Below are 10,903 nucleotides of genomic sequence, written 5' to 3' on the forward strand. Positions count from 1 at the left end.
TATCCCTGTGCCCAGTGCTGCTCCGTTCCTGTCACTAGTGCTCTGCTGCTGTCACACTGTCCCTCCCTTGTGTTCAGTGCTCCTCTGATGGTGCCATTGCTGGGCTGGGCTCCGACTCCTCCGGTGGCACCAGTACTCCCTTCTGCCCAGTAGTGCTCGTCTTCTGCTTTTCCAGTGGTGCCCAGTGCTGTCCCTGTGCCCAGTATTAGTCCTGTCCCAGTGCTCCTCTGGTGTCACCAGTGCCCTCCTGTGCCCAGGGCTGCTCCTCTCCTGTCCCAGTGCTCCTCTGGTGTCACCAGTGCTCTTTTGTACTCAGGGCTCCCCAGCTGTCGTCGGTGCTGCTCTGGGTCACAAGTGCTCTCCCTGTGTCTAGTGCAGCTCCTCTGCTGTCACCAATGCTCTCTGTCACCAATGCTCTCTGTCACCAATGCTCTCTCTGTCACCAGTGCAGCTTCTCTCCTGTCCCAGAGCTCCTCTGCTGTCACAGTGCTCTTCCCGTCACCACTGCAGCTCCTGAGCTGTCGTCGGTGCTCCTCTGCTGTCCCAGTGCTCCTTCTGTGCCCAGGGCAGCCCCTCCACAGCCCCGGTGCTCCTCCGCCTTATCTGCGCAGTGCCGAGCAGCGCGGAGGCTGTAAAAGGCTGTCAATGATTAGCCTGACCTGTGAGCCCCGGGATGGGCCTGGCCCCGGGGTGGCCTCCTGCGCGAGGCTGTGCGCAGCGCCCGCCGGGCCGTCGCTGTGCGGGGATCGCTGACAGCGCCGATATTAATGACCACGGAGCGCGTTGTGCCCGGACAGCCTGTGGGGGTCCGGGGGTGACCTGCAGGCCGCGCCGCGAGGCCGGCTGAACCGTTGGTAACTTTAACCCCATCGCTGAGTGTCGTTAGTAATACGTCTGTTTATTCATACGCACTATCCACTCCAATTCGTTAATTAGTAGACTCATTTTAGTTTCATATAATTTAGATTTGTAAAATATTGTCATTCCTATGGGTAAATAGGTATCACTCAGTGGAAGGTTGATGTTATTGCACTTCCGAAATTAGCTACGCAAGATAACAATACATTTTATGAAGATTAATTTCTATTAGCTGTGCTATGAAGCAACATATTATGTGACGGCAAGTAGTAAATTAAGAGGTTATTATGTTTACTACTGATATGATTAATTAATATGGTTTTATTGTTGTAGTTTATCTGACTGATGTTTATAACTGTACTTTTTATTACAATTTTATTAAATTACTATACACATTGAAACTCGTATCGCCATCTCCTTCTGTGAGGGGTAAGAAAAAATGTAGCAGAACATGCGGATGAACACTTAAAAACTTTGACCTGCGTTTCGAGCGCATCCTCGAAAAATTCGGAAGAAATATGATAATCATGCGCAGGGCTGTAACGGCTCAACGGGTAATGTCCGACGTGCGTTAATTCGTTAAGGCAACGGCTATGACGTCAGCCTTTAGAAAAAGGCGGTGAACGCGTGCGGCTGTGACTTCCTGTAAAATCAAACTCGGCCGTGTTAACCTTGTGTGCGCAGCGCGTATGGGTGAGTGATGTACAGGAAGGGAGGTCCGTTTAACAGAAAAAACACATTTACTGCTACGTTATGGCCTTTACCACACCGGGAGCAGTGTTAAACGACGGCGCCCCTTCAGCAATTAACAAGCATTTGGAATGCAACGGGTCTCGCATTTTCTTGATTTAGAGCAATTGGCTTTGTAAATTCATAACTGGACTTTTCTTGCCACATAAATTGGTCAACCCTGCCTCATAATTTCGTCTTTTCCTGCCATATAATTCCAGTGGCCCAGCATTTAACTAAAGCATTTCCATTTACCTTCTTCCTCTATCTTAAAACATATACAGTTGTCATATAAACCTTAATCAGAAATAAACTTTTTGGCGTTAGCGTGTAATGCTCAAAACACCATAACCTAAATATAATTTGGGATGGGTTGAAGGGTGAAAGGAAAGAGGGAGTCAGGAGTAAAGATGGAGAGGACAAGTGGCGTAGTAACGGTGTAATGGGCCCTAGAGTAAGAAAGGAAAATGGTTGACAGCAGTTATTAGAGTTGAGTAAGGTCCCTGGTGCCACAGCACCTGTTGCTCCATTGATAACTAGGCCTCAGAAGAGAAAGCGGATGGGGCAGAAAAAGAAAAGCAAAAGGAATACAACAGACAAAGGAAGAAAGAGAAGGGGTCGCAAAGAAAAAGAAAGAGAAAATGACATCACAGCTAAGAGAAGAAATAGAGTAAACATTTGAGAAAAAAAGAAGGGAAGGAAGCTGGCGAACGAAAGATAAAGAGGACAAAATAATGAAAAGTGTGAAAAGAAAGAGAAAAATGAACATTAGAAAAAATAGAGATGGTGAGAGAAACAAGCAGGGAAAGAACCAGGGTATGTATGTACTAACACATTACCAACAAGTAACTTGTGGCTTCCACTTCCAGATGAGAAAAAGAGGGATTTATAGTGAAACGTGAATTGACAGATAAAGACAAGAAAAACACCAGATAAAGTAAGGAAGAAAGAGCTAAAAAAAAAAAAGTTAAAGGACGCATACTGAGTCAAAGAAAAGAGCAAATAAAAAAGACAAAAAAAGAATAAAGAGAGGAAAATAGTGAAATAATGAATGCCAATAAAGAAAAAAGAGGAGAAACAAGGAAAGAAACAACTACATTTTTGCGAGTTTGAAAGAGGAGGTAGCAAGAGGAAGAGGGAAATAAACAAAAGAGAGAGGAGTAGGACTAAACAGTTTAAAGGAAGAGCAAAACTGTTAACATGTAGATTTTAAGAGCTGGAAAGAGATAAGTGGGAGAGAAAGAAAACATTGAGAGTAAACAGAGTAAAGATAGAGATAGGTGAAACAGACCCTCCAAAATAAAGATGGCATCTAAGAATAGATTTAATTGGCTCCCCACATCCTCAAACAGAAGGTAGAGTGTGGAACAGCAAGGGGCACTGCAGAACAGGAGGCAGTGCATTAGCAGAGTTGTATGTGAACCCCAATACAGCAATATTGGGGCACTTCAGAATAGGATTGTGAGTATAGACAGAGCTGTGTCCCGTCCCCGTGCTAGAATAACAGAAAGGCAGAAATTAGGTGCTCAGGCAGACAGCGTGTGTGGGGTTCCGGGCACTGGGGCGGCTGAGGAATTGGAGTGTGTGAACTGCTGTACACCGATGGAGCTGCACCCAAGGTCCCAGTACTGGAGCAGCAGATTGTACTGACTGCAAGAACTGAGGTTCTCTGGCAGACAGCATGTGTAGGGTTCCTGGCGCTGGCATGGCTGAGTGCGTGAAGTATGTGAGCTGAGGTGCACTGATGGAGCTGCGCCTGAGGTCACAGTACTGGAGCAGCAAAGTGTACTGACTGCAAGAAATGAGGTGTTCTGGCAGACAGCATGTGTGAGTTTCCAGGCACTGGTGCGGCTGAGGGCTTGAAGTGTATGAACTTCAGTGCACTCATGGAGCTGCGCCTGAGATCCCAGTACTGGAGCAGCAGAGTGTACTGACTGCAAAAACTGAAGTGCTCTAGCACGTGTGTGGGGTTCCTAGTACTGGCACACTGGAGGGCTTGGAGTGTGTGAACTGCCGTGCACTGATGGAGCTGGCCCCAGGTCCCAGTACTGGAGCAGCAAAGTGTACTGACTGCAAGAACTGAGGTGCTCTGGCAGACAGTGTGTATGGGGATCCTGGCACTGGCACGGCTGAGGGCCTGGAGTCTGTGAACTGTCATGCACTGATGGAGCTGCGCCCGAGGTCCCAGTACTGGAGCAGCAGAGTGTACTGACTGCAAGAACTGAGGTGCTCTGGCAGACAGCGTGAGTGGGGTTCCTGGCACTGGAGCAGCAGAGGGCCTGGAGTGTGTGAATGGCCGAGCACTGATGAAGCTGCACCCGAGGTCCCATTACTGGAGCAGCAAAGTGTACTGACTGCAAGAACTGAGGTGCTCTGGCAGACAGTGTGTTTGGGGTTCCTGGCACTGGCACAGCTGAGGCTTGGAGAGTGTGCACTGCTGTGCACTCATGAGCTGTGCCTGAGGTCCTAGTATTGAAGCAGCAGGGTGTACTGAGTGCAAGAACAGAGGTACTCTGGCAGACAGCATGTATGGGGATCCTAGCACTGGCACGGCTGAGGGCCTGGAGTCTGTTAACTGTCATGCACTGATGGAGCTGCGCCCAAAGTCCCAGTACTGGAGCAGCAGAGTGTACTGACTGCAAGAACTGAGGTGCTCTGGCAGACAGTGTGTGTGGGTGTAGGAGGCTGGACTGGCTTGTAGTGAGTACCTAGGGGTACTTGCACCTTGCACCAGGCCCAGTTATCCCTTATTAGTGTATAGGGTGTCTAGCAGCATAGGCTGATAGATAATGGTAGCTTAGTAGAGCAGCTTAGGCTGAACTAGGAGACGAGTGAAGCTCCTACAGTACCACTTAGTGTCATATGCACAATATCATAAGAAAACACAATACACAGATATACTAAAAATAAAGGTACTTTATTTTTATGACAATATGCCAAAAGTATCTCAGTGAGTACCCTCAGTATGAGGATAGCAAATATAAACAAGATATATGTACACAATACCAAAATATGCAGTAATAGTATTAGAAAACAGTGCAAACAATGTATAGTTACAATAGGATGCAATGGAGACACATAGGGATAGGGGCAACACAAACCATATACTCCAAAAGTGGAATGCGAACCACGAATGGACCCCAAACCTATGTGACCTTGTAGAGGGTCGCTGGGACTATTAGAAAATAGTAAGGGTTAGAAAAATAGCCCACCCCAAGACCCTGAAAAGTGAGTGCAAAGTGCACTAAAGTTCCCCAAAGGACATAGAAGTCGTGATAGGGGAATTCTGCAGGAAAGATACAAACCAACAATGCAACAACGATGGATTTCCAGTCGAGGGTACCTGTGGAACAAGGGGACCAAGTCCAAAAGTCACAAGCAAGTCGGAGATGGGCAAATACCCAGGAAATGCCAGCTGTGGGTGCAAAGATGCTGCTACTGGACAGTAGAAGCGTAGGTTTCTGCAAGAACGACAAGGGCTAGAGACTTCCCCTTTGGAGGACGGACCCCTCACGCCGTGCTGAGTTGTGCAGAAGTGTTTTCTCGCCGAAAGACCGCCAACAAGCCTTGCTAGCTGCAAATCATGCGGTAAGGGTTTTTGGACGCTGCTGTAGCCCAGGAGGGACCAGGATGTCGCAAATTGCGTCAGGGGACAGAGGGGATGTTGAGCAAGACAAGGAGCCCTCTCAGCAGCAGGTAGCACCTGGAGAAGTGCCAGAAACAGGCACTACAAGGATGCGTGAAACGGTGCTCACCCGAAGTTGCACAAAGGAGTCGCCGGAGAACAACTTAGGAGGTCGTGCAATGCAGGTTAGAGTGCCGTGGACCCAGGCTGGTCTGTGCACAAAGGATTTACGCCGGAAGTGCACGGAGGCCGGAGTAGCTGCAAAAGTCGCAGTTTCCAACAATGCAGTCTGGCGTGGGGAGGCAAGGACTTACCTCCACCAAACTTGGACTGAAGAGTCACTGGACTGTGGGAGTCACTTGGACAGAGTTGCTGGAATCAAGGGACCTCGCTCGTCATGCTGAGAGGAGACCCAAGGTACCGGTGATGCAGTTCTTTGGTGCCTGCGGTTGCAGGGGGACGATTCCGTCGACCCACGGGAGATTTCTTCGGAGCTTCTAGTGCAGAGAGGAGGCAGACTACCCCCACAGCATGCACCACCAGGAAAACAGTCGAGAAGGCGGCAGGATCAGCGTTACAGAGTTGCAGTAGTCGTCTTTGTTACTATGTTGCAGTTTTGCAGGCTTCCAGCGCGGTCAGCAGTCGATTCCTTGGCAGAAGGTGAAGAGAGAGATGCAGAGGAACTTGGATGAGCTCTTGCATTCGTTATCTAAGGAATCCCAAGAGACAGAGACCCTAAATAGCCAGAAAAGAGGGTTTGGCTACCTAGGAGAGAGGATAGGCTAGCAACACCTGAAGGAGCCTATCAGGAGGAGTCTCTGACGTCACCTGATGGCACTGGCCACTCAGAGCAGTCCAGTGTGCCAGCAGAACCTCTGTTTCCAAGATGGCAGAGGTCGGGAGCACACTGGAGGAGCTCTGGGCTCCTCCCAGGGGAGGTACAGGTCAGGGGAGTGGTCACTCCCCTTTCCTTTGTCCAGTTTCGCGCCAGAGCAGGGCTAAGGGGTCCCTGAACCGGTGTAGACTGGCTTATGCAGAAATGGGCACCAAATGTGCCCATGAAAGCATTTCCAGAGGCTGGGGGAGGCTACTCCTCCCCTGCCTTCACACCATTTTCCAAAGGGAGAGGGTGTAACACCCTCTCTCAGAGGAAGTCCTTTGTTCTGCCATCCTGGGCCAGGCCTGGTTGGACCCCAGGAGGGCAGATGCCTGTCTGAGGGGTTGGCAGCAGCTGCAGTGAAACCCCGGGAAAGGCAGTTAGGCAGTACCAGGGTCTGTGCTACAGACCACTGGGATCATGGGATTGTGCCAACTATGCCAGGATGGTATAGAGGGGGCAATTCCATGATCATAGACATATTACATGGCCATATTCGGAGTTACCATTGTGAAGCTACATATAGGTAGTGACCTATATGTAGTGCACGCGTGTAATGGTGTCCCCGCACTCACAAAGTCCGGGGAATCGGCCCTGAACAATGTGGGGACACCTTGGCTAGTGCCAGGGTGCCCTCACACTAAGTAACTTAGCACCCAACCTTTACCAGGTAAAGGTTAGACATATAGGTGACTTATAAGTTACTTAAGTGCAGTGTAAAATGGCTGTGAAATAACGTGGACGTTATTTCACTCAGGCTGCAGTGGCAGGCCTGTGTAAGAATTGTCAGAGCTCCCTATGGGTGGCAAAAGAAATGCTGCAGCCCATAGGGATCTCCTGGAACCCCAATACCCTGGGTACCTCAGTACCATATACTAGGGAATTATAAGGGTGTTCCAGTAAGCCAATGTAAATTGGTAAAATTGGTCACTAGCCTGTTAGTGACAATTTGAAAGAAATGAGAGAGCATAACCACTGAGGTTCTGATTAGCAGAGCCTCAGTGAGACAGTTAGGCATCACACAGGGAACACATACCTATAGGTCACAAACTTATGAGCACTGGGGTCCTGACTAGCAGGGTCCCAGTGACACATAACAAACATACTGAAAACATAGGGTTTTCACTATGAGCACTGGGCCCTGGCTATCAGGATCCCAGTGAGACAGTGAAAACACCCTGACATACACTCACAAACAGGCCAAAAGTGGGGGTAACAAGGCTAGAAAGAGGCTACTTTCTCACACAACCCCCCCCCCCCAAACGAAGGACAATAAGGCTAACCTTGGCCAGTTGAGACTTTATTGTCTAAGTGGTGATAAGTAGAGAGTAGCTCTGCAATAGACTGGTTACTCCCTTTATCATCCACTATATGGTTACTTCCCTGTGGGGATGTAAACCACCGTGTTTGAAGTTTTTTAGCTAAGCAACAATGTGAAGATGTATTTTCAGAGTTTCTATCAGTAAGTTTTAGTTTAGAGCAGTGGGAATTGTCCACTGAACCTATTTGTAGTGATGGAAATGCCAGACAGGGATGCTGTCTCAGAAAAGCCATAGCTGGGCAAAAACGTTGTCCATATGGCTGGAAGAGAGGACAGGGATGCTGTTTCTCTTGGGTTGGAGCAGGGCAGGGATGCTGTCCTATGAGCTCCACACTAGGGCAGGGATGCTGTCCTAAGTGTTGTGAGGCAGTGCAGAGTTTCTGCACTAAAGTTTCTCTGGGAGGGTTGGAGGGATGCTCCATGTTAACTAAAATGGTGCTCTTTTTGTCACCAATGTTAGTTATCCCACAGAGAGGTACTTCTACCTCAGGGAGTATAGCTTTGCCAGCTGATGCTTCCCTTGGAACAGGTGCCACCCCAGGAGAGGTTTCTCCCACCACAGGAATGGTATCCTGAATGGCAGGGTGGTTATGGGATACTGTGATACCCTTTTTACCTGTTGATGGAGAGGGATCCTGAGTTTTCAGGCCTTCTCTCCTTTGCTTTTTCATTTCTGTAGAAATGAGAGGGAACAATTCCTCTGGGAGGCCCAGCATGGCTGCATGGGCATAAAACTCTACATCAGCCCAACCTGAGGCCTCTAGGTCATTACCTAAGAGACAGTCTACAGGTAAGCTAGGTGATACCACCACCTGCTTAGGGCCAGTAACTCCACCCCAACTAAACTGAATTATAGCTAAGGGAAGAAACTTAGTGGAGTTATGGACATCAATAATCTTATACTGTTGTCCAATGATGTGTTGTTCAGGATGCACTAGGTTTTCAGTCACCAAAGTGATACTGGCACCTGTGTCCCTGTAGGCCAAGGCCTCAACACCATTTATTGAAACTGTCTGCCTGTACTTATCCATTGTAAGGGGACAAGCAGCCAGTGTGGCAAGGCCAATGCCACTAGGTGTGACAGAAACTGTCTTGGGACTGACTACCCCTGTTTCTATTATGGACCCATAAGTGAACCCAACTACACCCTTAACTTGACTGTTGCCAGCAGTCCCACCACTAGTACCACTACTGCTAGGAGCACTAGAGCTTGATGTATTAGTGGTGGTAGGCTCAGGGGGTTTACCTGGACAGGACTTATCCCCTGGCCTATGGCCTCTGTTTTTACACACAAAGCACCAAGGCTTTTTAATGTGTGTGGGTTGAGAAGAAGAGGAAGAATTTGTTTTATCCCCACCCTCTGAAGAGTGTTTAAGATTTGAAGTGGGATCTTTGGTTTTACCCTTATCCCCATGCTTATCTTGAGATTTTTCACCATCTTTCTTCTTGCCATCTTTGTCACCCCCTGTATGAACTTTTCTGTTCACCCTTGTTCTGACCCATTTGTCTGCCTTCTTTCCCAATTCTTGGGGAGAGGTCAGATCAGAGTCTACCAGGTACTGGTGCAACAAATCAGACACACAATTATTAAGTATATGCTCTCTCAGGATTGTGTTATACAGGCTTTCATAATCAGTAACTTTACTGCCATGTAACCACCCCTCCAAGGCCTTCACTGAATGGTCAATGAAATCAACCCAGTCTTGTGAAGACTCCTTTTTGGTCTCTCTGAACTTTATCCTGTATTGTTCAGTGGTTAAGCCATAACCATCCAGGAGTGCATTCTTAAGAACTGTAAAATTATTGGCATCACTTTCTTTCACAGTAAGGAGCCTATCCCTACCCTTTCCACTAAATGATAGCCATAGGATAGCAGCCCACTGCCTTTGAGGGACACCCTGTACAACACAGGCCCTCTCAAGTGCAGCAAACCACTTGTTAATGTCATCCCCCTCCTTATAAGGGGGAACTATCTTGTGCAGATTCCTAGAATCATGCTCTTTTGCAGGATGACTATTGGGAATACTGCTGCTGCCACCATGGGTTTCTAAACCCAGTTTCTGTCTCTCCTTCTCTACTTCTAAGGACTGTCTATCCAAATCCAGCTGTTGCTTCTTGAGCTTCAGTCTGGTTTGTTCCACTCTCAATCTATTGAGCTCCCTTTCTAACAATCTGTCATCAGGGTGGGTGGGAGGGACATTCCTAGACACAGAAGTATGATGAGAATGAACAGAAGGAGACCTGTCCCTTACAGAGGGCACCCTAACAGCTTGGCTGACAGTGTAATGTGAGAGCACACCATCTGTATGATGTGACTCCACCTCAGTACCAACTATGCTAGACTGTCTAGTAATGGGCAGGCTAAGAAGTTTCTTTCCTGAATCTTTTCCTGGGGGAGTCCCTAGATCAGATTGGGAACCATTAGCTACTTTTTCAACAGATGGGGCACTTTTAGCCTTATCTTGTTCTCTAAGCATGTTAAGTAACAATTCCAAGGAAGGATTCTTCCCTACACTCAAACCTCTCTCTATGCAGAGACTCCTTGCTCCTTTCCAGCCTAAGGTGATCATATGCAAGTTTGGACAGATCAACATTTTGGCCTGTGCGAGACATTTTTAGAGAGAGTTAAAGTGATAGAAAAAGAGAAAAAAGTTTGTCAGAGCTTTTAGAAAGACAGAGAAATTTTTAAAAAAAAACTTTTTAGAACTTTTTGAAAGTTTAGAAGTACTTTTCAGCACTTTAGAAAAGAGTGAAAAGAGGAAATGCAAAACTTTTTAGTTATGTGTACACACACTGAACTTGTTTTGTATATTTTTCTCTTATGAAAAGTACAATGACAAAAGGGGTAAGTAGTCTCAAAGCACTTATCCCACCGCTGCACAACCAATGTAGGAGGCTGGACTGGCTTGTAGTGAGTACCTAGGGGTACTTGCACCTTGCACCGGGCCCAGTTATCCCTTATTAGTGTATAGGGTATCTAGCAGCATAGGCTGATAGATAATGGTAGCTTAGCAGAGCAGCTTAGGCTGAACTAGGAGACGAGTGAAGCTCCTACAGTACCACTTAGTGTCATATGCATAATATCATAAGAAAACACAATACACAGATATACTAAAAATAAAGGTACTTTATTTTTATGACAATATGCCAAAAGTATCTCAGTGAGTACCCTCAGTATGAGGATAGCAAATATACACAAGATATATGTACACAATACCAAAATATGCAGTAATAGTATTAGAAAACAGTGCGAACAATGTATAGTTACAATAGGATGCAATGGAGACACATAGGGATAGGGGCAACACAAACCATATAATCCAAAAATGGAATGCGAACCACGAATGGACCCCAAACCTATGTGACCTTGTAGAGGGTCGCTGGGACTATTAGAAAATAGTAAGGGTTAGAAAAATAGCCCACCCCAAGACCCTGAAAAGTGAGTGCAAAGTGCACTAAAGTTCCCCAAAGGACATAGAAGTCGTGATAGGGG

This window comes from Pleurodeles waltl, chromosome 1_2 (genome assembly GCF_031143425.1).
Source record: "Pleurodeles waltl isolate 20211129_DDA chromosome 1_2, aPleWal1.hap1.20221129, whole genome shotgun sequence".
NCBI classification, from domain to species: Eukaryota; Metazoa; Chordata; class Amphibia; order Caudata; family Salamandridae; genus Pleurodeles; species Pleurodeles waltl.